We start from the raw sequence: 7,614 nt of genomic DNA on the forward strand, positions 1-7,614 counted from the left end.
TTCAGGTTCTTCAATTCAGTCCAAGAAAAGGAGAATGCATCCACTCTCCATGCTCCCTGAAACTATGCTTGCCACAAATTTCATGGTCTGAGAGAAGGTACCTGATGCAAACAGCTCTATTGTTCTGATGCCGAATATCTGATTTATCTTTAAGAATATGTGTTTGAGTGGAACAGTTGATAATGACTTTTTTTTCGTGGACAATGGATACTCGTTTGAGTATCTGGGAATATTTTGTGCCCTCAGAGTCCATCTCCATATCTCTAGATCTTTCTTGAGACCTGGATAGATTCGTGAAGAAAGCGAACCTGAGAAGTCAGGACAAGATGGCGCCGCGCTCTGAGCTGTTACCAACGCACGAGGCCTCCAATTCTGATGAGGAGGATCGTAGTGGGGCCGAAGTACCTGCCTCGCAAAAACACCAGCCAGTCTCAAGAGATTTTATGCGACAAGAGCTCTGGGATTTTGAGCAAGACTTCAAGCAACTAGGGGAGCGTGTGGAATCAATAGAGACTTCACAGGCCGCCATGGCGGAATTTGAGACAGCTGTCTCGCACAATATGGACCACACACAAGCTCACCTCAATTATCTGAACAGTTAACTAGAAGATCAGGACAATAGGGGACGGAGGAACAACCTGCGGCTGAACAGGTTCCCTGAATCCACACAGGCGAACGCCATTATGCCCGTAATTTGCGATTTTTTCACAGATCTGCTGGGTGAGAAGTCGACAGAGTTGATTGAACTTGACAGAGCACACCGGACGCTGAGGCCCCCACTACGCCGGAGAGGAAGTTGGTGGTGATGGCCCATGCAGACCTCAAGCACTTGTACTAACTCCTTGACATTGCGGACTTACAGATAGATGATAGAGAACTTACCACACTCCCAGCCCTCCCTATGGTGGTGCCGTGGACTTCGGCTGGGACGAGAAGAAACTACTGTAAAGTTTAAAGGTCTCTAGGACCTAAGCGTAGCTTTTGCATCCTCTCTGACTAGTAATATATAAAACGTTATTCTTTATTATTTGCTCTTAAAAAACACATATGACTAGGAACTAACTTCAAATTCCTCAGGGAAGACAGGAGGGAATTCGTCTCTTTTGTGTATTTATGTTCTATCACATGTTCAGATGGACCGTGTCTGGGTGGAACACCTGATCACTTCTCAGGTCTCTCAACCCTGCTATTTCATTCTATCTATCACTATCTGAATAAACTTTCCCACTATGAGGTCCCTACCTCTAAACCCTGAACTAAAATCAGTGCCTGCATCCCTACATGTTTCGCCGTATATTTCGGCGTCTTCAGGGGATGACGTGCAGGTTCGGCATGTGGGGGCGGTCCCTGGGCTTTAAACCCTCGGTTTCTGTGGGCGGGTTTGTCACGGCCTCGGTGTGTGCCGTGACATTTTCGCCGCGCATGCTGGTTGCCGGTGGCAACTTGTTTTTATGCATGTGTGTGCGCTTTCCCTTTTAGGATGTTTCCTTTCCCTGCTTTGGTGTGCACAGGGTTAAGGTGTGCTTGGTAGGTGTGGTGGGTGTGACCTCAGGCCTCCTATATGTTGGTGTGATGGAGCCTGAGTGTCAGTTTGGTTTGTTTGTCAGCTTGGTGTGGAGCTCTGCTCCTGGGATGAATGATACTGTCTGTGTGAGCTATCCTTATTTGTTATTTTGTATTTCTTGCTTTGTCTGTTGTCCCCTCCGGTGTGTTTCTGTCATTCCTCCCCACACCTGGTGTATGAAGTTATGGTGCGGGTTTTGCTTGGAGGTTTGATTGCTGTATCAGACTCCGCAAGAGACGTGCTTTCCCGTAGGGGTTTAAGCAAAGACTCGCCTGTGGGCTTTTCCAGCTTGGAGCCACCTTCCATCATGGCTATGGCAGGTAAGTGAGGATTGCATAATTATGTTACTGTGTAACTTACCTGCCGTACTGTTTAGCCCATGGCCTTCTATCCTGCTTGCCACTGGGCCGTTTAAGACACCATTCATCCGTGGTGTTGGATAAATGGGTGGTCTCTGCCCTGTCATTAGGCCTAGGGCTTTGTAGGGATAGCAGGGTCAAAGGTTGGTGAGCATGAGCCCCTTACCTTCTGAGGCGGCTCATGCGGTAGGAGTCTAAGGTGAGTTCAGGGTTGCGCTAGGTGGTGACCTGCTCCCTGTTCCTTCCTATCTGGCATTGCAGACTCTGCCTTTGCACGGTGGGGGGTGTTCCCCACTCTCTGCCGTGACAGGGATCATTTTGCCCAATCACCAAAGTATTGTGTACCTGATGGACCCTCTTCCGACCAATCATTTAGAAGTACCGGCACACTCTAGAGTCATCATTTGTCCCGCATTGATGAGATCACTATAGCAATGTGTCACACCTGCGCCTTTTGTCCCGCATTGATGACATCACCTTAGTGATGTATCGCACCTGCGCCAGGACTTAGAACATGGCAAGCTCTACATCCAGGTTCTGCGCTTGTTCCCTCTATCTTTCTGGCATCCGATACAATTCAATGCGCATGCGTCCGCACTTTGAAGATTTCTCTTCATGTCCTGCGCTCGTTTCGGGTAAGATATTAGTGCACATGTATCTGCACTTAGAAATTTTCTTCTGCCAATAGCAGATACCTAGAGGTCCCCTTCCAAATGTCAGAACCTGAGAAGACCCCTATACTTACACTCTCACTTCGATTTGTCCGTGGGATCATCATAAATCATTATCCTCATCAGTGCTTGGGGATCCAGACCTCTATCCCTCATTTTTCTTTTATTCTGTTTTATTTTGTTGGTCTTAGTACTTCATATAGGGTACCCTATGGATGGTTATTGTTACCTTTTTTTCTTTTTCTTTTGGTTATTTTACATGTGTAAAATGGCCTATAAATTGCTGTTATATCTTTTATTTCTTCAACTTTTGTTGTTCTTTGCCATTTTATTTTTACCTTTTTATCTTTTCTTCTTTCTTATTTTCTTTTTGATTGTTTTACAGGTACCTCATCTCACAGATGGACCCTCTACTGGAAAATTGCCCACTAGCCTTGGTGAGTCATTAATATATGGAAATATAGGATGTTTTTTTTTTTTTTATATATCTTTTTATTAAGTTCAAGAGATTCCATATAATGACAAGCAAGGTACAAATATCAAGCAATTTGAAGGCATAACAGTATCCTTCTCACATCATTGCATTACATCAATTGAAATGTTGTAAAAAGCAAATCAAACAGTACATTTGGAATCTAATTTTCAATTTTCTCCCCCCCCCCCTCCACCAAAACGCTGGTACATCCCCTGATCTCTCCCCCCCCCCCCCCCATCTGCTGAAGATCTGTTGTCCTTAAAAGAACCCTAGCAAGCTCTGACAGTAGAAACTCATCCGGTCACATGCAATGGGCCTAGACCTCCCCTTAATTCTTCTTTCAAATACCACGCCGTCAGTTTGAATGGGCTCATAGTTTTCATGAACTCTGTATTTGGGACATATGACAGAATGTACAATTTCCATGTCCGAAATAAACGCTGTCCAAGCACCTCTTTACAGTTCAACGCCTCCAGCCATTCCAAATGAAATAAATTCCCCATTTGGTCTTCCACCATTGTAATAGCGTGGACCTCAGTTGACAGCCAAAACTGGAGCAAGCATCTTTTAGCGACCATGAATAGTTTGTGGCCCACTAATGGTATTTTAGAAAGATCACCTTCCTTTTCCCCTAAGGTTTGAGCACCTGTAGGAGTCTTAGCTTCACAATGTAATATTGCTGCTGATGGCGAGACAACAGCACATACTTTGCTAATTTTCCCCAACATCTGGCCTATTGCTTCCCAGTACCTACCCAACTTTGGGCATTTCCACAAACCATGATATAAATTTGTCTTGGGGGTGCCGCACTTAGGGCAAGCTGTAATCCTCCCCGGACTAGACGGGGAACTTGGGATATCAAATCCGTATATAGCATGATGCAGGATTTTTACATGTGTTTCCCTCCATCTTTCGTTTATTATGGCCTTGCGCATTGCTGATATCCCTGACCAAACTGTTTCATGGATCTCCGCCACCTCTAACTCTTTGGCCCATTTCTTGAAAATTCCCTTGGGATCTTTGGTTCTCCATCTATCTCTCAGCACATGATGCAACATCGACAGTGACCTTTTCAGTTTGACACTAATAAATGCATCAAAATTATTGGGACTCCATTCCCTTGACAAGTCCTTAGATAGAATCCTGCAAAAACTCTTGATTTGAGAGTACTGCAGAAATGAGGAACGTCCTAATGCCAATTTATTCCCTAATTCCTGTAACGTTACCCATCTCCCCTCCGACTCATGGAACAGATCCCCTATCTTATTCAGCCCCTTAAGGGTCCATTCTTTGAAAAGTGCATTTTCACTGCCAGAACGAAACGACGGATTCCCCCGTAAAGGTAAGTGTTTAGATATCTGGTATGGGAGATTAAAATGGGTTCTAAGAGCTTTCCATGCTATCGTCGTGTCTCTTACTATAAGGGAAGGTTTTATGTGACCTGGTAAGTTGGGCCTTTTAGCATGCAATAAAGCAACCAGATTCCAGGGCCGCACCAAGTCCCGCTCCAAAGTCAAGTTGGAATAGTAACTCGTCTCATTTACCCAATCTAAGATGTGTCTACTTAAACATGTTAAGTTATAGCCCCTGATGTCAGGAAAGTTCAACCCTCCCTCCTCCTTCCTTAATTTTAGCTTATCCAGTGAGATTCTAGGCCTTTTTCCCTGCCATAAAAAGCGGATGAATCTGCTTTCCAGCAATCGGATATCTGCGTGACGAATAAGAAGCGGGATAGTTTGAAGTGGGTATAAAAGCTTGGACATGCTCATCATTTTAATGAGATGGCTTCTACCTACCAAGTTTAGTGGCAGACCCTGCCATCTATCCAGCTCTTGCACTATCCTGGTTATAAGAGGGGGAAAATTCAAGCTATACATCGAATGCGGCTCCTTGCCAACATGAATGCCCAGATACTTAATACTACCTTGCGCCTTTGTTATATTCAGGTGCATCGGTATCTGATATCCTTTCGCATCACTCCGGGATAAGGCCAACATCTCGCACTTGGACGCATTCAATCTATACCCCGAATAGGAGCCAAAATGGCTCAGAGCCTGGAAGATGTTAACTATGTGTTTTCTAGGATTGTCTATGAATAACATTATGTCGTCCGCGAATAGTGCGACCTTCAGAAGCCGGTTTCCAATCTGTATTCCTTCATATAAATCCGACTGACTTAGGAACCTAGCTAGTGGTTCAATGGAAAGGTTGAACAAAAGGGGTGATAATGGGCATCCCTGGCGTGTCCCTTTTTGGAGATAGAAGGGCTTGGACAGGAAGCCTGGAGTAGATATCCGTGCCCTCGGTAATCTATACAGTTGTGTAAGAAAAACCCTGAACGCCCCCGAGAACCCCATCCTATCCAGCACTGCCTCCAGCCATGCCCACCTCACGTTGTCAAAAGCCTTTTCAGCATCTAAGGTGAGCATGGCTGGAGCCTCCCCGGGTCGCGGTTGGTGGCGAACTCTGTCAAGGACCGTTAATACCGTGCGCTGGTTTGTTACCGCTGAACGACCCTGCACAAATCCCACCTGTTCTTTATTAATGAGCGATGGCAATATGACCGCCAGTCGATCCGCTACAATTTTTGATAGGATTTTGGTATCCACGTTAATCAACGAGATCGGTCTGTATGACCCCGGTAATAAAATATCTTTACCCGGCTTGGGAAGTAACTTGATATACGAGGTATTTTCCTGATCTGGGGATGCTTTTCCCTGTAATACTAAATTATACCATTGTAATAAGATCGGTGATACCTGACCTAATAACACTTTATAGTATTCCCCAGGGTACCCGTCTGGGCCTGGCGCTTTAGTATTGCCTAATTTCTTGATGACAGATTGAAGTTCCTCAAGTCCTATCTCTCTATTAAGAAGTTGTAACTGTTCTGTGCTAAGACATGGTAGCTTGACTTTTTCCAAAAGAGAATCTTTAAGATCAGGTGTAGTGGCATCCTGGTATAATTCTCCGTAATATTCACCTAGCATTGAATTAATCCTAGAAGGGTCAGTAACCACTTGTCCCTTTTGCCCCTTAAGACCAGTTATGAATTGAGGGGCCCTCCTACCTTTAGCAAGGTTAGCCATAAGACGCCCAGATTTGTTCCCATATTTGTGCAGCGTTGCCGTCAGCCTAGTATTATTTAGTATCTCCCTATTTTTTTCATTAGCTTCAAATGCTCCCCTGGCATCTATCCACTTTTGTTTGTTAATGACTGTGGAGTCCCTCCTATATTCCTGGTAGGATTCTCTCACCAATAGACTTGTTTGCTCAAATTTAGCTTGAGACTGTTTCCGGAGTCTAAAAACATGACTCATGATTTTCCCTCGTATAACAGCTTTAGAGGCATTCCACAATAACTCAGGCGAATCTATATGAACCTGGTTGTCACCTATGTACTCCTCCCACCATGCCATCAGTTTATTAGTAAAATCCTCGTTCGTTATCAGGTTAGTAGGAAATCTCCATAAGTAGTCAGAGCCCTTGGGGTAAGTATCTCTCACTTGTATCCAAATTGGGGAGTGATCTGATATCACCAGGTCGCCAATTGCAGCCTTTTCCACCTTTCTCGCCAGGTTAGAGCTGGTCAGTATATAGTCGATACGCGACCACGAATCTTGCGAATGAGAATAAAAGGAATAAGATCTTTCATCCGGGTGCAATTGGCGCCATGGATCAACCAAAACCGCCCCCTCCATCAGTCTACCCAGTGCTCTATCATGGTTGCTGATTACTGCCTTCAAAGGGACACTACGCTGCCTATCCTCCGTCTCCCTCGCCACTGTATTGAAATCCCCCCCCCCCACTATTTTGTTCTCGCAGGGATCAGCCAATAAATTGGTTTCTAGATCTTTAAAAAACTTCCCATTGTTTTTGTTGGGGCCATATACATTATAGATACTATATTGCGTTCCTTGAACCTCAACCTGTATTTGGATAATACGGCCCCCTTCATCAGAGAAGGATCCTAGAACCTGGCAGTTCAAATTTCTATTAATTAGGATTAATACTCCAGCTTTCCTATCAACCGAGGCCGAGCCATATACTCTCCCAACCCACAATTTGTTCATTCTTGTAAAATCTTTTGCCGCAAGGTGCGTTTCCTGAAGTAGTACTATATCTGGATTGGCCTTTTTCAGGTGACGCAGCACCATCCATCTCTTTTGGGGTGATCTTAAGCCCTTAACGTTCCAGGAAATGATCTTCATATTCCTAGCCTCCTAAGTGACACTCCGGTATGAGATCTTTATCTCCTATTATAGTAGACTATATCTCCCTGGGAAATAGGACAGCAGATCACCAGCAGATAAAGTAAGAACCCCTCCCCCTTTTCAAAATGAACCGCAAACTATGCCCGTCCACAACTACGGTTAACCAGCTCCTCCTCACACCCTAAACACTTTCTTATTATTTTTTTTCTTTTAAACTTCCTTTTTTCTGAGTTGCAAGGCACACCCACCCCCCCACCAACTCTGCATATATCTGTTTTCATATTATAATACAGCGTCCACCATGTGACCATAGCGACCTTCACATTCACAT

This window comes from Bufo gargarizans, chromosome 3, assembly GCF_014858855.1.
Source record: "Bufo gargarizans isolate SCDJY-AF-19 chromosome 3, ASM1485885v1, whole genome shotgun sequence".
Lineage (NCBI taxonomy): Eukaryota > Metazoa > Chordata > Amphibia > Anura > Bufonidae > Bufo > Bufo gargarizans.